We start from the raw sequence: 27,066 nt of genomic DNA on the forward strand, positions 1-27,066 counted from the left end.
TGGCATAAGCAGAAGCAACATCGCTACAAAATAAATCGCTTTGCGCAGAATAAGAATTATCTTTCTGGGAGGGGGGTGACAGATTATAAGTTAGGGGTACCACGGCACGTTCTTGTTTCAATAAAAGTTTGTTATTGTCAAAGTCTATCTGAGCACTTATAAATTTTAGTTCTTGGACTCCTACGATAAATGTAGGTTCTAAACCTTCCACTAGAAAGAACTTCAATTTGTAAGTTTTCTTATGAAATCTAATAAATAGGAAAACACAGGAGTTCAACTCGATCTTTTGTGTATCCACACCTACTCCACTAAATTTTTGCTCATAAACACGCACAGGATTATTTAAAGTTTTATTTCACTTCTCAAAGTATTGTTTGTTCACCAAGGAAACTGAGCTACAATTGTCAAGTCCTCCTTTTAATTGTTTCCCCATAATAAAGGCATTGACAAATGCTGCAATTAAGTTCTTGAATGTTCCTTTATATGGATTCTCATTCTTAACCTCCCTAAAGTTTGAAGAAAGTTTATTAACTGGACCTTAATTCACCTTACTTGCTTGGGAACTAACCCTGGACCTCTCACTATATGTAACACTGCGTACCCGCTCACCGCTTTCAATGTTCAATTTAGCTATACATTGAGAAAGTTTATGTGGGCACTGGGAAACTCTATGATTTCCTTGACAAAAATAGCACTGAACTACTTTTCTTCCTACTGTTTCCTTTTGTTGATGTTTAACTAAACTATTGTAAACAATTAAGTTCCGCTGATGTAACTCATATTTTTCCACTTCTGCTTTCACAAATTCTAGAGATACTGGACGATTATATTTAAAAAGTTCATAACGTATTTGAGGCTTCATCCCATTTAAAAGAATGTCAATTAATGTTTGTATATCTTCTCTCCCGTGTGTGATCACATAACTATCCACCACACTCTCGACGTGAGATACTATATTAACCTCCGGCTTTTGCAAACAATAAATATATTTACGTTCTATTTGTTGTTTACCTATCGAGGTCACAAATTTTGAATACAATAGGTAAGTAATATGTACCCACTGATTTGAACCCGTTATCAAATTAGATAACTCATGATTGATAAGGCCACTACTCCTTCCTAAAGCTATAATAAACAAAGCTTCTTTCGGGAACAAGTTGAGTTTCATAATCTTATAAATCTCTAATAAGAAAATAAAAATAATTTCGTCTTTAGTTCCATCACAAAAAGGGATTCTTTTTATTTTTTCCGAAAAATTTTCATTGGCAGCTGATACTGCTAATTTATTCATATCCACAGAGAACGGCATAAAATTATGTAAATATGGCTTACTACGTTCATTCTCTGTATTGATTTGTTTATCAATTTTCCAACAGTCTTTTTCATTTAAAGCAAAACCGCTCTTATCTACCACAGGTGTGCTGAAACCAGTTTGCCTTAACTGACCTACCGCAACACTCTCACTCTCATTCCTCAAATCGTGAGTCGTTGCACCTGCCAAGGTCGAATTGTAAACACTGCTGGTATCTGAATCTAACAACGGTGATAAACTATCAGCTGTTTGTGGCTCAACTGCCCTACAGTAACTGTCCCTATATCTTTCGTTTTCTAAAAACGAAAAATCTTGCTCCCTCAAAAAAGGATTTAATGGATTAGGTATTATCAAACCACCATCTCCATTGGGAAAATGATTTAAATTTAACTGGCCCTGATGGGTACGTTCACTACTCGTATCTGACATGTTTCTGGCTCTAACCCCGCAATATATAAAACTCAACTCTCACAAAATTCTTTCTACATACAGCCAATATGTTACCAAACAAGGAATATTCTGACAAGTAAGAACTAGATACGTGTATCGTAACAAAATTAACTATATTGGTGCTAGCAATACTCTATTTCATATAGATGAAAAACAGAACCTGCTTTCCCAAAACTATCCTTCCTGCTACTTATAATAATGGTTCTATTAATGAAAAATAAGAAGGAAAACTTTAGCTGTTGAATTTGTGTAACGCGACCTCCACCCTTTACTCGTACAAGTGAATGAATGGAGCCGTCGTTAGGTAGAACAAATGTACCCTTCGGGCACATCCACACTTATAACATATAGCAGGTTCAGAAATTAAATTATTTAATGCATAAACAAAGTTAATTAAATATATAGTAATCCTGAGTTCAAAAATACTAGAGTGAATGCAGCTACTATTCATAAATATACTTAATAGTATGGTTAATAAGGAAAATAATATTCTTTGTTCTATTCATTAACTTTATAACAAATTCAATAAAGTAATACATATAATGACTGCTGACAAAGAATTCCATCCAAAGAGGCTAAATCAATAGACATATTTTTTTTTCTGAAATTAGGCTCATGACAGTAGCCTATTAGAAAATTACATATCTGTAAGAATTTTCGAATCTGAACGATTCTTAGTTACTTATATCAAACTTATTTCTATATATATATATGTGAATAATACAGTAATTAACTCACCAATATTTTGAATACAATATTCCTCCTTGCTATTTGTATACTATGGTCATGGAACTTCACATAGAACATGTATTAACAGGATCAAATGGAAACACACACTTTTTTTTTGTTTTAACGTTCCACCAAATAACTATAACTTCTTTCACACATACACCGATCCTCAATTGAATTCTTAGAATATAATAATATCACGTAATAAGAATTTAACTTTCAGAACTATGCTTTCAAGATACAAAATAGAAACTGGTTAACTGGTTTTACCCATTTCGAATAAAATTCGAAACTCAGGATAGCTGAGACTTCTACCTTTGGATTCAACAGCTAAAGTGCTGTTGCCTATAGACAGAAATTAAACGTAGGAAGATAGTTCGCACAAATTCCGCTGTGGGCGCTGTTATAATGTGAAGGTGATTTTAATTTTTTTTAACTCTAAATAAACATCTCGCAGTGCATCAATCAGTTCTGTGAGAAATAGATGTATACATCTGCGCAGGATTTGTTTCCCAAAATGAACCGCATATGTTTAAACATGTTTAGATTCGGGCGGGCCAGGAATGGTGTTAATATTCACCCCGATGATCCTCAAATCACGACACAGCTGATCCAGATTTGTGTTTTTATCCATTATTATACTACATTATGGGATCATTACTTGGAAACAATTTGACCATAAAATAGCTACCGGTAAGAATAAACAAAGGATCCACTGAAAACCAGGTAAATCAGCTATACATGACAGAGCCGCTGCCACATTTCATGGTTGGGCGGATACACTTCTTTGAATTCCAACAACATAATAACTGCTGGTAATTTTAAATAAAGTGAACGATGATTCATTCGATATATTACACGTTTCCAATCATCAGCGGTCCATGCTGCATGTTCACTCTACTTCTGGCTGTTTCAGTCGTACAACCGATTCGTATGACCATGTCATGTAATGATAACTCGCAGCAGACTGTGATTATCGACACAGGCAATGAGAGGTGGTGCTTCAATTTCTCTGTCGCTTGCACCGCAGTCCCATAAGAGTTGTGGGTGGTAATCCAATTTAATGCTTAGAATGACTTGTCACTGTGAGAATGCTTCTGACGCTTTTCCTTTCTGATAATGTGGTATTTTTGTGAGTTTTGTAGGTCGCCATCACTTTAGGCATAATCGAAGCACTATCACATTCCTTACACTAGCACCACATAACCGAGCATCAATAATTTGCCACCTTCTTCGGAAAAGAAAGCGGTCGTTCATTTTATACTACCACCGTCTACTCAGTTCACAAAATACTGCTGTTTTACTGCTTCCTACATAGTATGGAGTTTGTCTTAACCCTTTGGCAATCCCATGGTACAATTTGTGCCATACGGGTGTTTCATGGTACATTGCGTTATAACTCTCCTATTTGAGCTTTTTCGTCCGTTTTTTTTTCTTTCCTTTTTTTTTTTTCAAGTCCAGAGGCATTGTAGAAGACCTTACGTATGGTTTCACACCTTCCTGCGTCGAGACATAAGAGGTGATGACGTCATAATTCTAAAATATATATTTTCCTTTTATTATTTTTTTTGGGGGGTCTATGTTCAGTACTTTTTGGCGGGCTTACTTTTGCACGTAGAAGATTGAAATTTTGCACAAACATTCAGTACACTGAGTAGTATTTACCTGATTTTTTTTCAGATTTCTGCGTTAAAACAGGGGGGAACAGAGGGGCTAAAAGTTGAAAAAGGGAAATTTTTACCAAAAAATCCCTTTCTTCGGAATTTTCCCGCCTTAGATACATGATGGTGACATGTGAATGACACCGCCTGAAAGGCAGTTCTATTCTGAAGAGAATAATGTGCGAAACATGACCCTAGGGTAATTAGGGAAGTGTCAGAGAATTTTTATCAAAATATAGTTCTGTATAGGGGAATTTTGGACATTTTCGGTATTATTTTTGTGGGCTTATTTTTGCACCTAGAAGATTGAAATTGTGAACAAACATTCAGTGCACCGAGGAGTATTTAACAGATTTTTTTCGTACTTCTGTGTTAAACCAGGGGGGAACAGAATGGCTAAAAGTTCAAAAAGGGAAATTTTACCAAAAAAATCCTTTCACGGGATTTTCCCGCCTTAGATACATGATGAAGACAAGTGAATACTACCGACTGAAAGGCAGTTCTATTCTGAAGAGAATGATGTGCAAGCCATGATTCTAGGGTACTTAGGGATGTCTCAGGGAAGGGTTAAACATTTCCCTCTGTATACGGGAATATGGGACATTGTCGGTATATATTTTTTTGGCGGGCTTACTTTTGCACCTGGAAAATTGGAATTGTGCATAAACATTCAGCCTACCTAGTAGTATTTATCAGATTTTTTTCCAGATCTCTGCGTTAAAACAGTGGAGTCCAGAGGGGATAAAAGTTGAAAAAAAGGATATTTAGACCCCAAAATCCCTTTTATCGGGATTTTCCCGCCTTAGATGCATGATGGAGACACGTGCCTTATACCGCCTGAAAGGCAGTTCTATTCTGAAGAGAACGATGGGCGAAACGTGACCCTAGCGTAATTAGGGATGTCTCAGGATTTTTTTTTACCTGAAATCATGGTGTTTTACGGTACTTTGGGGGGGGATTCTTGATAACATTTCTCCCACCCTTAGTATTCAAGATAGATACTTGCAATTTGGTACACACATTCAAAATGCTAAGTACTATTTATCAGAATTTCTTTAGATGGCTGCATTCACACAGGGCCGCTCCAGAGGGGCCCAAATGCGAGAAAAAATTCCCTCTGAAATTTTCCCTTTGACATCATTTTTCCCTCTCCTGGTCTATGGTATGGGCACGAAAGTGGTACCATTTGAAATCCAGCTTCATTCTGAAGAGAATGAGGTATGAACCATGATCCTACGATAAATAGTGACATGCAGTAGCTGCTTGACTGAGAGTCTAAAAAATACCCCCAAAACCCCGGATCCGGAAGTCTTAATGCACCATCACTAACAGCCAAGTAGTATGATCACCGTCTGTTCTTAGTCAACCCAATCTGACCTGAGTGCAACTCCAAGTTTTTTTCATTAAATTGGAAAGCATCTGTATATTCTTCTTATGACCTAAAAAAAAAAAAGAAAGAAACAGAGTTTAGTTTCCGAAACGTGAAAGGCATTTAAACTGATTTAGAGAAGAAATAGTAAAATTAAACTATTAAAAGCCCCGATATTTGCAAGAATGAAGAAAAAACACGTCCAAACATATGTTAGGCACCTAGATCATATGAGACGTTAACTTACAACTTAACGTGGGATCGGAAACACATAAGTTCCAGTTGGGAAACGAACCCGGGTCTCCCACGCTAAGAATCGTGTACGCTAACCACAGGGGCGGATCCAGAACAGTCGTTCGAAGTCAAATCAAGGTAAGAGAGTATTGCAAAAAAAAAAAAAAAAAAAAAGGGAGCGAGAATAACAAATTTAGAAAAAAAGTAGCTGTAGAATTCTGTAGAATTAACTTATTTAGAAATTGATACTGATTGATTGCAAATAATAATAATATTTTAAAAATATATAATAGTAGAATAATAAGAAGAAGAATGCGAATTACTTTTTAATCAAGACCTTTTAATTTTCAATTCATTCGCTAGTTTTTATTACTTCCTTTTTTTTCCTTGCTATTTTCAATTGTACTTGCATGTAAAATACACCTGAGACTTCGAAGGTGGATATTTTTTTGAGCAAGAATGCCAAGGTAAGTAATGTCTTGCTATTTATTGCTTTATGTGACTTCTGCAACGTAAAACCCAAAAAAAGTAAGGCTTACCTATTTTAGGTTTAGTTTAAATTTATAATGCAAAGGTGAAAATTCTTACGATAGGTTTTGTTTTTAAAATAGAAAAAAATATCTTATTCTGGAGGGGAGGGGCTATTGCGCCCTTGGATCCGCAAGTTGCTAACCATATAACCAGGAAGGAGCTCTGTTATATAAATGAACTGACTAGAGAGTCAAAAGGAACCAAATACTCTAAGTATGGTGCTTTATATAGTGCTTTAACTGTAAATATGTCCTTGTGTTAAATATACATTTTGACTTCAAATGTATAATTTTGCTCTTAATACACTTTCGATGTTTTGTTTATGTTGACCTGAAAGGCGTATTTTGCTGAACATGAGAACGAAATAAACTTTAATCTTTAATTTAGAGGCTTGTAGAGAAGAGGAAATGAATGATAGAATGCAAATTAGCGATCATGCAAGAATTGGTGTGAAGGAAAGAGTGGAAATCTGAGTACCCAGACAAACACAAAAACACTATATTTTCTATCATACACTAATATGTTTGAGCGAAAGAAGAGGGATACTAGGCAAAGATTAATGTTCCAGTCGTAAGCACATGTTCCAATCTTAAGCAAATGTTTTCTTTTACGAGCATGTTTCTCCGCTTGGAAAGATTATGTTTTGAATATAATAATTTAACCTGAGCCAAAAACTGTACACTCATGTCCAAAATTATTGTCGCATGTCTATAAATATGTTGGAATATAATTTGATAACGAATTCGCCCGGTATTTCTTATAATGTTAGTATGTGTATAATCGGCAAAAGAACAATAAAACGGAAATAAAACTTTCTTGTCCATTTAGCAACATTTTACTTTACTCATTCAAATTTTCGTATTTATAATTCTTTTCCTATGAAGTTTACCACAAATATACATTTCCCGATTGTACACATAGTAACAGTATTAACCCGGGAACGGTCGACAGGTGAGCGCAGCGCTCACCCTGGTTTAAGTTTCCGTTCCAAGGCCGCCCTAGTGGGGTCACAGGTTTGAGGCGCCATCTAGCTGTCACTTGATGTGTCTTGTGTATGAGAGTCAAGTGTAACGTTTTTCGTTCTGTTCTGTTGGAGTAGCACTGGCCTTATAAATGTGACTATGCCTAATTTGTGAGCGCCACGCTCACCTGTCGATCGACGGCGTGGTAGGGGTGTTCGGAATTGAGATTTCAATTTCGGAATTCGGAATGTCGATAATTCCGCAATTTTTCGGAATTCCGTTTTTCGGAATCTCGGAATTTCGGAATTTTCGGAATCTCGGAATTAAGGAATTTTTAGAATCTCGGAATTCCGGAATTTTCGGTATCTCGGAATTCCGGAATTTCGAAATTCCGAGATCCGGGAATTCCGAAAATTCCGGAATTCCGATTATTAGAAATTTCCGATGGAATTTTAAAATTCCGGAATTCCGACCTTCCGAAATTTGGTATCGTGTCCTGGATTCCGGAATTCCGATATTCCGAAATTTCAGATCTTGTTTCGAGATTCCGGAATTCCGAACTTCCGATATTTGCGATGAAGTTCCGGAATTCAGATTTTCCGAAATCATATCTGTTAGAGGCTTTATATTTTAGTATAGATATGTGGGAAATACCAACTGAAAATGTTCGTTGTGTAACAACAGTAGTGCCAATATTGTAAAGGCCATTGTTGACTTGAGCGATTTCCAACATTTGAGTTGTTTCGGCCATACTTTGAATATTAGAGTAAGCAAAGCCCTTGAGCTACAGGGACCTTCGGAAACAGACAAATTATGAGTCAAAGCAGGAAAATGAGACATGCGCTGCAAGAAGAGTAAGATGCATTAGGCCTTCTGCGTAAAATACTTCCGTCATGCACGCCAACAAGACGATTGTTTACTTTCCTTTTGATGCTGGTAGTTTTAACATGCCAAGAAGAAATAGCAAAAGTTCTGTCTCAAACAATATATAAAAATCTTATCCTTCAGAACGAAGAAACATAATTATTAACTATGATTATTAAAAAGAATTATTAACTATTATCGTCCTTACAAATGCTTTGTGACAGTATGTCAGCAGAAACATCTGTTACAGCGTCGGTCATATGGCCATTATGAAAAAAATTCAAAAGATTTTCAAGTCGAAGAATCTCAACTGATAGACGATATATCATAACAAGATGAAGCAAGTACGCAGGAAACACATCTTTCATTCTATGACTTTTTGACGGAAGAGGGAGATAGTGAACAGATCTTAGAAGCAGCCTCAAAGAAGATGAAAGAAGCATGAAAATGGAAATTTTGTCTCTTCTGAAATCGCGATTCGAGAAGGATGAAAGAAGCATAATTCTGTAGAAAATTTGTGCTTTCTTAGATCTCAGGTTTAAAGAAGATAATTTGGGCAAAAATATTGAGATAACAAAAGGTAGAGTACTGTATAAGTTGAGACTTATTCCAGCAGGAAATCCTAAAAAAGATAATCGAGGGAATGTTGGTATTAAAAGATTAGACAGTTGCCTAAAACGAAGGACATTTGGTGACAGGATAAAGAAGGCAGTCAAATAGAATAATTGAACCTGTACCTAAGCCTTAGGGATGCAGATTTGGAGGAAGAGCCACTACTTTGGTGGAATAATCATTCCCACCATCTTTCAAGATTAACAAAATTAGCGAGAAAATATTTGTGTACACAAATAATCTTACCGCTGAGCATGCTGGGCAGTTAATATTTCTGTTCATGAACAAAGCTATTGCTCCAAAAACATTTTAAAATACTATTGAATATAACCTAAATTTTCTCATTGTTTCACATCTCTGGCTTAGTATAACAGGGGATTCATAAATCAACACGAAGTACAGAGTCCAACATAATTATTCTAACATAAACATATTTACTAGATTTATCATTTCTATAGGCATGCAAAAAAAATGTAGACAAAAATACAACTGCTACAAAATAAATTTGAGTCTTCTTCTAAATATATAAACTCATGAAAAGCATCGGATACTTATTTCCACTACCAGAAAGGATGAAAATAGTTTGTTTACATCTGGATATCAGCATTCAACAGAGAACAGCTAGTAATTAGTTATGTTCCCCTTTCTATGGATTACTACAATAATTTTTTAACATGACTGTACTTTTTTGTGCTGACTGCAGAGTTTATATTTCTCCACTCTGAAGAAGTTCTTTCAGATAGTCCTTACTTCTAATGTGATGTTTCCTAACACGATCTTCGAGCTCGTTCCAGATGTTCTCTGTACGATTTAAATCTGGTGATTTGGTCGGTATCTTCAAAGTGTGAGGAGTGTTATACACCATCCAAAGCCTCATAATTTCCGCAGTATACTTTGGATCATTGTCCTGATGGAAGTAATAACCATTTCCCAATTCTAGCTTCTGTGCATTCCTCTTAAGATTGTTTTCAAGATTTCTCTTGTATTCAAACTTTTCCATGATTCCATCTATGAGCAGAAGTTCCCCAACGCCTGATGAAGCCATACATCCCCATACCATCACACTGTTGCCTCCATGTTTCACTGTAACTACCATGTTCTTAGCTGTATTTGGTAGCCTTCACACTGTAACACGTCCATCACCCTTGTATAAGCAGAATTTGTTTTTATCCGACCAGAGAACGTGATCCCAGAATTCTGTTGACTTTCCCTATACAGGTTAACAAATTTTAGACTCTTTTCTGATTCACACAATTGACATATGGTGTCTTCGTAGGAAAACTGGCATTGTAACCGGCACTATGTAAAACCCGTCCAACTGTTCCTGTGTGCATCACAGTGCCAGAATATTGTTCAAGGCTTCCTCTAATCTCAGATGCCGGATTCTGCTTGTTTGGCTCCTGTCTCTAGTAGTAAGTTTAAAAGGAGCGGCGTATCACGGCTTATTCACAATACTATTAGTCTGTTTGAAGCGCTGAATGATGGAGAACACCATGATTTTGCTTCTGTTGACTGTACTATCAATTTCGGAGAGGGGTTTGTGTTGTTTGTACAGATTAATTACAACATTTCTCTCTTCGACTGTTGTCTCCTTACCTTTACACCCCATGTCACTTGTGAATGCTTAGCTTTACACTACAATTGCGAGCTGCTGTTGCGAGGCACAGTATGAAATCAACGACTGTGTGGTGGGGGCATAAAACATGCATCCAGTCATGTGTCTACTCGTTTGGAGACGTTATGTCGTCCTATAAGTGAGACCGCAGGATAAATATAGTAGACTCTATATATTGTGTGCTAAATACATGCATTATGATATTTTAACCCTTAACAGGAAATATGTGTCTGTCAGACACGTATGGTTTTTCTTTGTATTACATTGGCAACACTGATTCACTCAATGTATCGGTTTTCTCAGTACCTTCCTATTATTTAACATTACACATATGTTTTTTTTTAAAAAAGATATTGCTTTATACATGTCCGTGTCCCACAGACACACATTTCCTGTAAGCGAAGAAAATAGCGTTTCCTGTTAAGGGTTAAATATAGTTTCGGAGACACATAATGGTAACATTTATATGTTTACAAATTCAACACTATTAAGCAAATATGATGTATGCTGTTTATAATTCATACAATGTAAATAAAGTATTAATTATATTATTCCAATACTTCTGTCGGTCTCTGTATCTGTTTTTTTTTCTTATTTTCAAAGGTACGGTAAATTTAAGCTATTGAGAAGGGCATAGTTACCAGTGTCATTATCACTGAATAGATGTATCTGTATATTATTCAAATAACATTTCCTTTGATTTCATAATGTTAATACATTATTTCAATATAATATTTCAATTAATATATTTCTTAAGTTTCATAATATTTCGTATTTAAAATGTTGTTTGTACAGCATAACATTTTCTTAGTTTTCTAGTGTTACGTATTAAATATGCGTAATATATATTGTTATTATGTTATTTGTATAACATTTTCTTATGTTTCATCATAATAAGTACTTTTTATTTTAATTTGTAGTTAATGTACATTTCCATTCTGCCTTTTACATATGTCCTAGTAAAACTAACCAGATTGAAAACGCTATGAAAGGTAAAAGAATTTTCAAAAGTAACATTTTGTAGTAGAAATAATTTACAGATACAATCAGGTTTAATGGCATCCATCAAATATATAGGATATTATTTCTAATTTTTAAAACATTTATTCTTTTGAAAATTGTCGCGAACATAACTATACACTCACGAGTCGGGATCGAAGAACTGATTTTATACATCAGAGTCCGACGAAATAAAGGTTGTTCTATAACCGCGAGTACCGTGTTCAGAAAAGTATTAAAATGTTGTACAATGATAGTATTGGATTTGAGGTAATGGGTATTTTTTTAGTTTTTGTAAATTAATTGTAATAATGTATATTCTAATCTATGAAAATTTATATGAAATTTATATTTCATTAACCAACATCTTTAAACATAATAAGGTATTTTTTTTGTTTATTTTATTGATCTTATGAACAGGTAGCCTAACTTATAAGAGTAAGAATCCGCTATTATGTAAAGCTCTGATAGAAAAAATTACGGTAGAAACTAAAATTATAGGTTTCCTTTAAATTAAAGAAATTTGAGAGGATTAACATTCTATTGATATGGCATTTCATTATTATTTTATGTTGAAATCTAGATTGATTGTATATTTTTCCACTGCTTTTACAAATATTAAATACAGTTATTACAAATATATTACATTGTATTTCCAATCTTCCGCAGTTCAGATCTATCATATTATTATTTCTTCTTTATATTAACGCAAAATACATTTGACATTAAGGAAAGTTTTCATTTTGTGTACTAAAAAAGGTATCATGGTATAATTGAATTAATTTTTGTGCCATGCTATCTACAAAAATTACATAATTATGGTATAGCATTATGCAAAACCTACGTTATAAAAACTATTTGCTATCAGCTAGCTACGGGACCGACTACGTATGTGAGCTCCGAACCACATGTTTTCGTTGAAAAGTTGTTTTCCTAATACAAGAAAATAAAATCCCAGTGGACATCGTGCGGCGGACTTGCTCTACCTGATCTTGATAAGAGAAGTTTACAATCTTCAAGGGACGCTTCTCTTATAAACTCCAGATTTTCTTCTCTTCTTCAGTCCTCCACCAATCCTGAGGATAAGGCACGTCTTCTAGCTACTTCATCCCCTGAAGCAGGTGCCTGGGTACAGGCTATTCCTTCTTCATCCCTAGGGCTGCATCTTCCCGACGAAAGTTTTAGAATCGCTTGTGCGTTACGTTTGGGAGCAGATGTCTGCGAACAACACCGGTGCCTTGCTTGCGGAAGTTTAGTGGATAAGAAAGGTATACATGGCCTATCATGTCTCCACAGTGCTGGCAGATACTCTCGCCACTCCGATGTTAATGACCTCATCATGAGAGCCCTCATCTCTTCTGGAACGCCTTCCGTGAGAGAGCCAATGGGGTGTAGTCGTTCTGACGGCAAGAGACCTGATGGAATGACATTGGTGCCATGGAAACGAGGGAAGGCTTTAATATGGGATTTCACTTGTGCCGATACTCTAGCCCCCTCTAATCTTCCTACTTCTTCCACAAAAGCTGGGATGGTCGCAACTCGTAGAGAATCTGAAAAGAGACGAAAATATAAGAACCTCTTGGACAAATACCACTTCGTCACCATCGCCATCGAAACTTGTGGGTCCTGGGGTCATGAGGGACTAAACTTTATTAAAGAAGTTGGACGCCGAATAACTCTCAACACAGGCGAAACTCGAGCTTCAGTCTTTCTTATACAGAGATTAAGTATGGCTGTGCAAAGAGGGAACGTAGCAGCGATGCTAGGAACGCTTCCACCGGGAAAGGCACTGGAAGAAATCTTCCTTCTGTAACCACCCTCCTCTTACCAAACTCACGCAATTTCTGCTGATTATGTTGCATATTATATAAGAAATTATGGACAACCATTCTTTTACTGTATGGTTAATTTACCTATCTGTCTGTAGTCTAAATAACAATATTATTACTATAGGTGCAGCATATAAAAACTCGCCAATTGTATGGAATTTAAGTGTTATAATATGCAGTATTTTAATCCGAGAAAACAAAAAATTATGTGTCAAATTTTTGTGTACATAAGTTCGATTTTTAAAGTTTCAATGTTCTGTTATTCTTCGATTTAACTAATTATGTAATTAATTCATAGAATGAAATTGGAAATAAAATTTTTAAAATATATTGTTAAATTGAAAAAAAAAGAAAATAAAAACTAAGAAAACTATGAGGGAGAAGAGCTAGATGCTTTGTCTTATAGAAATGGATGTATGTTTGTTCCAGCATAATTCTGGAACACCTGAAGCAATTTCAACCAAACTTGATACACATATGACTAAACTAACTAACTAATTCTATGGCCTATGGAACCCGGAGGTTCAATGCCGCGTTCACAAGAGCTCTCCACTGACTTCTATCCTTAGCTAACTGCATCCAGTTTCTACTTTGTATTCCAATCTCTGCGAGATCCGCCTTAATATTGTCCTCTAATCTGCGCCTAGATCTTCCTAATGGTCGTTTTCCTATGGGTCCACCAGTCAAGATGTTGAAAGCGTTTCTACTTTCTACCATTCTAGCTACATGACCTGCCCATCTAAGCCTCCTAGACTTGACGACCCTAACAATGTTGGGTAGACCGTATAAATTATGTAGTTCCTCGTTATGAAGTTTCCGCCATTCCCCATTCCCTATTCCTCTTGGGTCACAATATTCGTCTCACGATCTTGTTCTCAAATACTTTCAGTCTTTGTTCTTCCCTCAGTGTAAGCGACCATGTTTCGCAACCATACAGAACAACAGGGATGATTATCGATTTATATATTTTGAGCTTCAAATTCCTCGACAGAATTCGCGACGACAAGAGATTTTGAACCGAATAGTAACACGAATTCCCTGCTTTTAGTCGACATTTAATTTCTTCGTGAATATGATTTTCGTCTGTTAGTATTGATCCTAGATATTTGTAACCATCCACTTTATCGAAAGTATTATTTAATATTTTAACGCATCCACAATTTTCCGTATTACGGTCCCGACACACTTCCATGTATTTAGTTTTCTCTGCATTAACTTATAAATCCATGTCCCTGTAAGCGTTTAATAAGATATCTGCATTTCTTTCTATTGTTCTCCTATCATCCTCTATTAAATTTACATCATCAGCGTATGCCATGACCTGGTGAATACCGTTCAACTCTAGGCCCTGGTTGCTATCTTTGATTTTCCTTAGAGGTATTCCAGAACAAAGTTAAATAATAATGGCGACAACGCATCTCCTTGTTTCAGGTCATTTTCGACGTGAAAGCTCATGGACAAAAATTTTCCTACCCGGACTTTACTTTAGGATTCATTTAAACATATCTTAATTAATCTAATTAGCTTCCTCGGTATTCCAAGTTCTGTAAGAACGTTGTATAATATTTCTCTCTTAACCGAGTCGTATGCCTTTCTAAAATCTAAAATCTCTTCGTGCGCAGAACGAGCATTTAAGCTACGTATCCAGAACCTGGCTTCTAAGGAGTACGAGGAGTACGAGGGTGAATATCGGCTCAAGTGTGCAAGTAAATATATAGGTAATGAATATGAAACTCGCAATCTATGGCTTCACCCAGTTTTTAAGTTTTTCATTTTCTATAGATATGTCATTTTGGAGCCACGCAGGGAAGAAACTGGTCGATACTCTATCCGTATTTCACTAGTGACCCAGCTAGCAACGATGTATAAACATGTTAGAGCCTGCCCTTGGGTAGAACATTAGAACAAGACAAGAACCAGTAAATGAAGTCTTTACACTTTGTTCAATGAGTCCTTCTGCTCAGCTCTTTTCGTTCTGCAGAAAGACGGAGTATTGCCGCCACTGACAATGAGTAAAAAAGAGTAAGATTCATCATTACATTGTTTGAGTGTTGATGTCTATCTCATAATCATGTTACTTGAAGATTTCAGATGCTGACATTTCAGCATTCCGAGATTCCGATATGCTAGATCGACGTACCGTTATTGGGAATTTCGAATTTCAAAGATTCAGAAGTGCTGAACCGAAGTCCTCATATTCTGGAATTCATAAATTTCTAGCTGAAATTTCGAGATTCCGGAATTCCGAGTTTTGGAAAATCCGAAATTTCTGACTGAAGTTCCGGAATTCTGAGATTCCTGAATTCCGATATTTCGAGGTGAACTTTCGTAATTCCAAAATTCCGGAATTTAGAGATTTCGAAATTTCGGAATGAACTTCCGGGATTCCGATATTACGTAATTCCGAAATTACGGAATTCCGAGATTTCGGAATTTCGGAATAACTAAATTTTTAATTCCGATTCCGGAATTAAGATTTTCATTCCGAATTATTCCGGAATTCCGGAATCCGGAACACCCCTACGGCGTTGCTGATTTTCTCGAGATCATGGACAACAACAAGGAGCAGATTGAGCTATGGCTTGCGAAAAACAGAAGAAAACGGTACGTATGCTGCCTGTCAAGTGCCAATCTGTGGGAAACACACTGTCAGCATCATTTGGAAGTGTAATGGGTAACATCAGTACAGTGATGAGACATGGAGTACCACAGCGTATTTTTGAATTACCTACTGTATGTATTAAGAAACATAAGTAGAGTGTTTACACTAAGATATTTTTATCTTTAATTTCATTAGAAATTTCCAACTCAAAATATGAATATTATGAACATATGAAGGGCATATACTGAAAACCCGCTTTAATTACGTAAATATTTTCTCGGAAAATGCAATCCTTATGTGATAATGATAATAAAAATGTAATTTTATACGACAATGATAATCAACTAATTGTATTGTTTATGTGATAACAAAAATTGATTTCATACAGAATTTTGATAATAAAAATAGATATAACTTATAATAAGAAATGGTTTTATATATACGCATTATAATTTTCTTTGCGATTTTATTTTAATAATAATAATAATAATAATAATAATAATAATAATAATAATAATCATAATAATAATCATAATAATAATAAATCACAAAATGTCAACATATAGAAATGTGTTCAAAATAAATCCCATATAAAGTCATAAGCAGCTATAAAAACGATTATATTGTAACGCCGCGCTCAGCTGTTGACCGCTCGCGTCACAAATCAACACTCGACCGTTCCCGGGTTAAAACTGCCCTGCAAAATCATTATCAAATTATATTTTTACAAGAAGATAGTTATAGATATGCGACAATCATTTTGGAGGGGTCGCGGTGGCTCAGTGGTAGAGCGTTCACCTCTGGCGCTTGGGGTCCCGGGTTCGATCACAGCCCCCGCCAAGTGAACTTTGTGGTGGACAAATACCGTGTGCGTGGGTTTTCTCCGGGTTCTCCCGTTTCCTCCCACGTTCATCATTCCACCATTTCATTCATCACTCATCATCACCGTCTCCTTTAGCCTAACCGGCATAACCGTGGGACGTAAAACTTAAAGATTTCATTTCATTTCATTTTCAATCATTTTGGACATGAGTGTACATATTGGTATTTTGGCCTGATGTATATGCTTTAAGTTAATAGTTAATTCTAAAATATATGTTTTGAATTCGCATGCATCTCAAATAATATTCCTTCTTTAAGTTGTTGCCTTGCTTCTAACTACAAATACCGTATATGTGTACATATATATACACAACATATTTTTAATGTATCATTATTATCGTGTAATTAGGGGTTATTTCATCTGCCCTTTTCGAACATGACATGCTGAATGTAAAATGTATTCATCATGTATTTATGTTTTACATGCACATACGTATATATGTGTCTGTTTTTCAGAGAATGAAACCGTAAGAAATCGGTTTCAGAAATGAAAGCAGTTATTAACATACTTTTTCTTTCAGAGTTAGTGCTAATATTTTTGTCACTTTCCTGAAAATATTTGGTGGTGGTGCATGGCAAATTCAGTTTTAATGTCATCACATTTGGAAAGACATTCAGGGAGAGGTGGGAATAAGAAAGGGAAAAACTTGCTGTGTGTAAGCATATTCTTTTCCTATTTGATTCATTGTTTGTAATTTAGTAATACTACACATAGAGTCCCAAACGACTCAAAACGACACAAAAATGCATGTCTTCAAATGTGGACATACTTTAATGTGTACAAATGAATTGCCTTCTAATGATGGACATAAGGAAATATGTCGATTTTTTGACATTACGGATATGTCCGCCATGAACATAAAAAAAAATATGAGCAACTATAGCATGTGAAAATGATCTACTGCCTTGTTTTCATTAGTTTTCACGGATTAGTTTTCACGGATATGTATGTTATGTTTTGATCGCTAGGGCAATGTTTGAGATGATATATTTGAACGTCAAAATTTTATACACATGCGCGGAAACGTGAGGCGGTTGCCGTTTGTCTCTTGTTATCAGTGTTACCAATGTAGCACTTTGTCGCTTGATCTAGAAATTTTTAAGAATATTTTTTACCAAAAACAATTGGTTCATTTATATTGTTAGAATATAAATTTAGCACCTTTTAAATGTTGTCTAGTGACTAAACTAGCATTATTTCCACTAAAACTAATATTTCTAGAGTCTTCTTGCAGTGTGTTTAGTCACGGTATTTTTCACGTTGTTGGCTTTTGTTGTCGTTTGTTTAGTATTATTACGACATGTGTGTGTGACTTATCACGGACAGGTTTGACATATATTTTGTATGCCATACATTGTCCTTCGGGCTCTGTGTGTAGAGATAAGAGCCTAGTGTGAAGAAGAAAAGAGTAATGTAATATTTCTTAACCCTTTGGCGCCGGAATTATTTAAAATAGTTCGAAAAAAAATATTCAGTTACATAATCCAAATGGATTAGAATCACAGAAGATGAATCAACTGATAGATATGCGTAAAATATTTTTTACTATGCATTTCTGGTATGTTACGAATTCGATTCCTCCTCCCTCAATCCTCCTAACCCTCCTTCAATCAGTGTACGAAATTTTTGGCGTGGGAAGCAACAACTTACATATGTATAAGAAAATGCTGAGTTATAAAGATTTGTAAAGGAAAAAACTTGAAGCGTGGTAAACCCCTTCTCCTAGAGCTTTTCACTTCCTCTCACTCGGTGTATTTCTAAAATTGTTTTGCAGTATAGACATCTGGTACACACTATTACTATGGGAGTATTATTATATTTATCACGCATACAAAAATCGTTAGTGATATTTATCACTAAAATCTGCAAGTGTTAGTCACTACTGCAGAAGGCTGCGAAGAAGCGACATACCTCATTATAGTAATATTCAGGGAAACGTTTCGTCCAAAATGAATTATATTGCATCCTGTATCCGTTAAGTATACATAAGTGGTAGGCAGTTTTTACATTACAAGCACTTATGTGTTCGGCAGTAGAGCAAAAGTTGAAAACATCTAACTAACTCTATGGCCCATGGAACCCGGAGGTTCAGTGCCGCGTTCACAAAAGCTCACTCCTGACTTCTATCCTTAGCTAATTGGATCCAGTTTCTACTTTGTATTCCTATCTCTGCGAGATCCATCTTAATATTATCCTCCCATCTGCGCCTAGGTCTTCCTAATGGTCGTTTTCCTATGGGTCCACCAGTCAAGATTTTGAAAAAATGAAAAATGAAATGAAATCTTTGAGTTTTAGGTCCCACGGTTATGCCGGTTAGGCTAAAGGAGACGGTGATGATGAGTAATGAATGAGATGGTGGAATGAAGAAAGTGGGAGGAAACGGGAGAACCCCGAGAAAACCCACGCACACGTCAAGATTTTGAAAGCGTTTCTACTTTCTACGATTCTAGCTACATGACCTGCCTACCTAAGCCTCTTAGACTTGACGACCCTAACAATGTTGGGTAAACCGTATAAACTATGTAGTTCCTCGTTATGAAGCTTTCGCCATTTCCCATTCTCGTTCCTCTTGGGTCCGAATATTCTTCTCAGGATCCTGTTCTCAAATACTTTCAGTCTATGTTCTTCCCTCAGAGTAAGCGACCATGTTTCGCAACCATACAGAACAACAGGCATGATTATTGTTTTATATATTTTAAGCTTCAAATTCCTCGACAGAATTCGCGACGACAAGAGATTTTGAACCGAATAATAACACGAATTCCCTGCTTTTAGTCGACATTTAATTTCTTCGTGAATATGGTTTTCGTCTGTTAATATTGATCCTAAATATTTGAAAGTATCCACTTTATCAAAAGTATTATTTAATATTTTAACGCCTCCACAATTTGCCGTATTACGTTCCCGACGCACTTCCATGTATTTACTTTTCTCTGCATTAACTTCTAAACCCATGTCCCTGCAAGCGTTTAATAATATCTCTGCATTTATTTCTACTGTTCTCCTATCATCCCCTATTAAATTTACATCATCAGCATATGCCATAACCTGGTGAATGCCGTTCAACTCTAGGCCCGGGTTGCTATCTTTGATTTTCCTTTTGGCGTATTCCAGCACAAAGTTAAATAATAATGGCGACAACGCATCTCCATGTTTCAGGCCATTTTCGACGTGGAAGCTCGTGGACAAAAATTTTCCTACCCGGACTTTACTTTGGGATTCACTTAAACATATCTTAATTAATCTAATTAGCTTTCTCGGTATTCCAAGCTCTATAAGAACGTTGTATAATGTTTCTCTCCTAACCGAGTAGTAAGTCTTTCTAAAATCAATAAATAGTTGATGTTCCGGGGTATTGTATTCCCACTTCTTTTCGAGTATTTGGCGAATGGTAAATATTTGGTCGATAGTTGATCTATTTCGTCTAAATCCGCACTGATAATCTCCAATAATTTCATCTGCGTATGGGGTCAATCTTCTTAACAGAATATTTGAAAGGATTTTATAGGATGTTGACAGAAGAGAAATGCCTCGATAATTATTACAGTCAGTTTTGTCGCCTTTCTTGTGAATTGGAACAATGATTGACTCTTTCCACTCTTGTGGCAATTCTTCCTTGTATAAAGGGTGTGTGGGGGAGGAAAAACGAAAGGAAACTCCACCTACACACAAGCCGTCAGAAGAACTAAAGTGGGGAATTTAGCTCAGTTCACAGGCACTGGATTCGGACGGCTGTCCTTTAAAGTAAAAGATCATTGGGATATTAGAGTTAATAACGAAGAAATTCTATGAAAGAAGAGAGACAGGGTTAGGGTTAGGTTTATCGGTTAGGGAAGGTGTACCTTCATGACGTCCGGGCGTGCGTTGTTCCCTCTCTGGTCTCCTGGTATCTTGCTATGGATCTGGTCCTGGACTATTGGCGGGATATCGCGGGCATCCGCCAGTTCGTAGGAGAAGAGTCCGAGATTAGCTTCCACTCCGCACCGTTACTCCCGGCTTCAAATCTATATCGCTACTCCTCGAGACGGAAGTAACCGGGGCTATTTAAGGAGGGCCCCCAGGCTCGGTGACTATTCTGGTTGATATCGAAAGCGAGTCCCAGACGTCATAGGAGGTGTGGTTGTAGGTGTTGGGAGGAGTCAGGAAGGTGTCTCTCGTAACTTTATTACAATAAATACATAACATTCATAAATTGCTGATGTAGCAAAACAACAACCAGTTGACTGTTGACAGTTCAGGACGCAAGCACTCTACACACAAACTCCACAAAACACAAATAAAATTAATAGAAACCTGTCACCAACATCATTGTCTGCATAACTCAATGCATTATTAATAACAGTCTTTGTGAATCGAAGCAAAGACACATTGATTCCTTTACACTCCCCCGTCTGGAACTGAAGATATATAAAAAAAACAAGTTTATTTTATATCATCGTTCATTGAATAATATGCACCACTAAATTGATAATCATGTGTAAATATACTTATCACCGAAGAAAAAAAAAACACCAAAATAAAATGAAAACAACACAGAAAACAAAAAAAAAATGTTAATAATTCGATATTTAGGTTAGAAGTTCCAGTCTTCTTCATATTACTGCACTTTTCTTTCTTTGTCTTTTGTGTTAAAAAAAAAAGGACAAAAGCACACATATCCATATATATATTTGTAAACACAATAAACGTTCACTTGACGTATAAAGAAGCGTTCATTGAAGCACATGTCCATGTAAACACAAAAGCACGTGGAATTGTTTATAACTACGTAAGACCTTAAGAAAAATTTGCTGACTCGGAGCCCTTGAAAATATATCGGTCAGTAGTCTTTGACGATAGCACTTCCAAGAAGAAGATGGCCTGGCTGGCCGTAGTTCAAAAAGCTTCCACTAGGACGGCGCTGTAGTCTGAACAGATACGAAGCACAGATCGTAGAATGATGCAGTGTAACGGAATGAAGACGCGTATTATAATTATTTGTATTAGTTCGTATTCAAGAAAAAAAAGTTCAACTGATGAGTATCGAAGAGGAACTCTAGGTAGAATAAATAAGGTAAAGTAGTTATGAAAAGGGTTGAGAAAATAAGCTATGGGTTAGTTAGAACGGGGAGGGAGAAAAAAAAAACAATGTGAATTAAGGAGGGAAGGGAGGGGTCATGTAACTACTGAAGTGTGACAGGGTTTCACGGCAGAATTGTGATATATAGAAAATAGAGTTATAATCTCCAAAGGTAAAAGGGAGGAAAAAAGGTGAATAATAGAAGATTACGGGTAGAAAACACAGGCACACAGATGAGTTTCTGATGAAAATCCAATATGGCGTCAGAAGACGCTATCCTTGTAACGGTCCATCCGAAGCTTTTATTAATACAAAAAAAGCGCTGCATCTTGCTGGAAAAGTAAAACAGTGATCCACAATCAATCCATAGGTACTCGATGTAGCATTCCTGGAGGGGGGTGGTGGCCTCTTGAAGGTCTACGATGGACGGTAACCTCTTCTTCGTTCGCTGCTTAATGAAGGCATGGGAGGGATAAAGAAACAGGTTTTAGGTATGAAATTAAAATAGCATAGAATTGACTGGAAAGAACTGAGACTGAGTAGAATGAGAATGTGGGAGGAAAAGTAAAAAAAGGTTACAAAAATGTAGATGCGGTAAAAAAAATAAAAAAAATTAAGTAGGTGGAACGTAAGTGCAAGGCTAATCTTAGTACAGTAGAAAAACAAAAAGTAAACGTACAGGGGAAGAAAAATAGAGGAAGAACAAGACAAAATTAAAAAAGAAACAAAAATTAAGCATTAATATGACTTGTAATTGGTGCCCAACGACCAAATAATACCATACAACACAGAATCAACACAAGGCAATTTTGGAGGGAGGGAGGGTGTATGAGGGTGGGACCAGAATAATCATAAGGCTGAAACCATTTCCTGTTTCAGCTAATCTTCTCAAAAACAGGAACGGGGCCAGGTTATGCCGCCTAGCACTCGGCTAAAAAAAATAATATTATGATTATTCCAGTAACATGGGGGGGGGGGGTCGGGGGCACAAAAGGGGGACCGAAGAAAGAAAAATTAATGTAATAGACCAATTGCATGTTTGAAATGTACGTACACTAGGTTTCATTGTTGAGGTGGTAGGTATACTCAGAATCAAAATAATTGTGATCCCAGTAGAAGTTTACTTAAATTGATGAAACGTAACCAAATCCAAAAAAAAATTGGATTCTATCCAAATTCTATCCAAAAAAAATTGGTAGGCAACTAGCGGCAAAACTACAAATAAGTGAGATAATTACGTAAGAAATGAGTTTTTGTCGAATCTCGTGTGTCGTTGATCATAGGGCGAGATTCCGAAACAGATGTCACTGTAGATAAGGGTAGACATTGCTTATCACTAGTATTTTGACGGAATCGGTCATTAGAATGCCGTTTGTATAATTTATAGAGTAAAAGAATTCCAATAGATAATAAAGATATCTCGAGCACGTGGACAACAACCCAGGCGGTGTCACGGAATGAGAAGGTTTCTTCCGCTCTCACTGTTAAAAAACAGGAGCAAAAAGCCAGAAGTATCTAAAAAAAACAAATGTCTAAATAAGCATGAAAACTGATATTTTGTATCGCTTAGTGGCTAAATCTAGTACCTCCTAAATCTTCAGGGCTAAATCAAAAGCAGAAATTCTAGGGTAAAATATGCATCTTTCAAGACTGCTATTATCCAAAAATAGCTGGGCGAAACGTGCCCACTCAAATAAGGTATCGTAAAAAAAGGGTATTGCAACACTTCAACACAAAGGAGAATTACTCCACAAAACTCAAATATTTCTCTTGTCCGAAAAATGGACACATCACGGAAAATAAACTTCACAAAATTCCCTTCTTCCCTTTTTGTGTTGAAAAAAAAAAACACTAACTTGACTCATTTAACATAAGGTGGAATTTGACTTCAGACACCAAGGACAGATAAACTAAAACGTCAATAACCTGACAAATCAATCTGTCACGACACAAACAACACTGTATGGTCCTGTAAAACAAAATCATCCCGGGAACACTATGATAAAACAGGAACCAAACAACAGAAGCAAATTCCGATTCAAACAACTGTGAGTCATAGGTCCAAACAAACATAGACACAAAATAATGCATATAACGATTCTGCTTATACATAAAGAAAGAGAGAAAAAAAAACTTAAGATTCCCTGGGTTGTATAGAACGGACTTGACGTCTCAAATTACATATCAAGAAACACTGAATGAGCGTTGCCAAACTCAAAATTACGACTAATATTGGGATCACAATAAAATAAGTAGTATGTAAGTTATTAAATCGCTTAACAACAAACTCAGTATGGTTAATTTTCAATTTCTGTAATTCCATATCTAACTCAGTAAGAGTTTTGATAGACGCAGAAAAATTTAGATGAGGGAGAGAAAAATTTAAATCAATGTTCATATATTCATGTTCCATATTTATCGTTTTCCGAGTGGGTAAAACCATATTTTGAATAAGCACTGTTTCAAAATTGTCATATACTATAAATTGAGTCAGGTTAATTCCATATTTAATAGGGGTAGTATGTAAAATATTATGGGAAGTTCTAGAAGTTATATGACCTGGTACTAACGAAGAAAAAAGTAAGCCAGCTGGCGTATATAAATGAACAAATTTTGCATCAGAAGGGACAATTTCTAGGTTGCAAAAGGTTAAATTCTGATTAAAATATATGTCCGTAAGACATTTTGATCGATTATTGGCGCTTAAACCTGAGGTTTCGCAAAAGTATAAAAATTTCTTCCAAACACACTGTTGATTGTCAATTTCTACAAAATGATTATCTGACAAGTAGGCCTCTTTAGGCAACGAATACCTGACAATCTTGTTTGTCATTAAAATACCTAGGTTGTGAATCATAAAACGCTGGGAAATTTTATCAGGAGTAACTACTGGTGTCTTTAACATTAGATCAATGTTTCAGGAATCAAAATTGAAGTTTATAAGAAAAACAGAAGATACCGTATAGAATAGACCAATATCGTGTGGGAAAAGAGTATCCTTTAGAATAGCATGGCTCTTAACTAGAGAAAGTATCTGAACAGAATTTAAAATACGATAGGTTAGTTGATTTTGTAGAATATCAGTTAACATCTCGGCAACCTTACGTCGGGATTCATAATAATTTTGCATAATCCACAATCGTCTTTCATGGGTAATCACATCGCAAAGAAGGTTCGAAGTCTCGTTTTGAATTTGGAGTACGGCGTGCTTAACAGCCAGAACCACGCCACGTACTATTTTCACTTCATTATTAAATGCTTTCTTAATGTTCTGAAGTTCGGATTTCAAATAATCATCGTGGTCTTGTAAAATACTAAGGGATTGCTTTATTCGTTGAGTCTCAACAAAATTGTAGGAAGAAAATCCAAATGAGGATATTCCTAAGAGCCATGAAACTATGGAACGAGTAGGACGGTGTTGATGCATACAGTGTAAAGAACTATTCGAATACTGAAATGCACATGGTATAACAGCTTGTAACTTAGCATAAAATTCTCGTTCCATTGTAACTACATCATTAAAAGGATTTACTTTGTTCTCACACGAGGTAATGTTTAAATTTGAAAGATGAAGGTCCAAATGTATACGTAAAGTAGTATAGACAGTGTCCGTTGTGTGCACAGCGTATCCTGCATGTGAAATGGCGATTCCTAATTTTTCCAAGGTAGCTTGCTTGCGGTAGTCTATATCCCACTCAGAAGAAATACAGATAACTTGTAGAGGAAAGAAAACTAATACCCAATACATCTGAAATGAGAGAAAAGGAAAACTCATTTCAGAACCACTGTATTGAATAGATTATACTTGTTACTATTATTGTTAACCCATTTATCAACCTTTACTATAAGTCAAAACTTCTCTATTTCCAGGTACGTCATCTCAAATTATTGTCAGTGAAAAAAAAATAAGAAAAGACAAGGGAGAAAAAAAAGAATTCTAGAGGGATTTCTTCGGTTGCACGAATGGTGGTGGTAACTTGCATGTTATTTTTTTTCTTTGCTTCTGACACATACAGCAGGACGACTATACATAGTCCGTCCATAGCATACACGTACTAATCTAGATTATAGTTCCCTGGTAGGCCAGTAACAAACTAATCCAATATAATTAAAATATGTGTTCTCTTTCAGGTCTATTGTGGAAAGTATACATGCATCAATCGCTCGTACGTTCGTTGATTTTCTTTGTCAAATTGACAGAACACAACCATGTCCACCAAATCCAAATTCTCTTCTAAAAACTTCCGTATGCAATCCAAAGCAATACGGCATGCTTCTTCCTTGGGAAAAAAGAAAATCCCGGTGGCAATGTTCGGAAAGGCTATGGATCTAAAGCCACTCTTCAATGCGAGACTTAAGGCTTTTTCATAGCACGCTTGTAGTTTCCTTGGGTTCTTGTCTGGTGGAGCGCTGACATGTATGACGTAGGAGGCAGGGAGGTTATAGGCATCAGTGACGCAAACATCTCCAACTTTTAGCTGACTAATCTTCTCGCAGTCCTGAAGTAAGTCTGGTCCAGCAGCCTGGTGGATCGCTCGGTCAACACCTCCACGTGGCTCCAATGACGTGTTCGTACTGTTCACTATACAGTCTCCGGAGAGCGAAGTAATACTTCCAAAATATAGGGCTATTTTCTTGTTGATCTCGTGGTTGGCTGAAAACTTTGGATACATTTTATCTTTTAAGGTTGAGGTGGGGGAAGCCATGTCGTACCAAGTCGGTAGGTCCACCATAGAAACTATATTCCTGATAAACATACAATCAGGGACAGCATCATCTCTGTCTAAATTTGGTTCTTCAACTAAGAATTGGGCGAAATCTCCATTAACAGCTGGTAGCGCGGGATCCTTGGCACCTTCACCTAAGACAGTAGGGGAAGAGGCATCTAGCTTCTGAACATCCTTTTCAGCATCTTTTCCTGGTGGGTAATACTTTTTTAAACGGTCAACAGCGAAAGAATCAATCTTAATTTGCCCATGTCCTGTCCGAAACTTTACATAGTAACTGTTGTCATGTTTGCTTCCTTGAATTATACCTGGACCAAAGTATTTCCCTGAGAAAGCTTTACAGTTACCTTTCTTAACGGTTGAATCAAAAATCCAAACCAGATCGCCTTTCTTAAAAGTTTGCTGTTTCTTCTTTTTGTTGTACGATTTAGCGGAAATCAGAAATCTTTTATACAAGTTATCATGGGCTCTTTCCCGTATATATCTTAAACGTTCTAATCGATCTTGGTTATCTGAAAATTGACACTGTGTGTCCAACATGGCAGAATGTAACAGTTTAGGAGAAAAACCATGGAGGCACTCAAATGGAGAAATCTGCATACTCAAATTACATGTGACGTTATAGGAA

The sequence above is a fragment of the Thermobia domestica genome, chromosome 17, assembly GCF_964235325.1.
Source record: "Thermobia domestica chromosome 17, izTheDome1.hap1.1, whole genome shotgun sequence".
Taxonomy (NCBI): Eukaryota; Metazoa; Arthropoda; class Insecta; order Zygentoma; family Lepismatidae; genus Thermobia; species Thermobia domestica.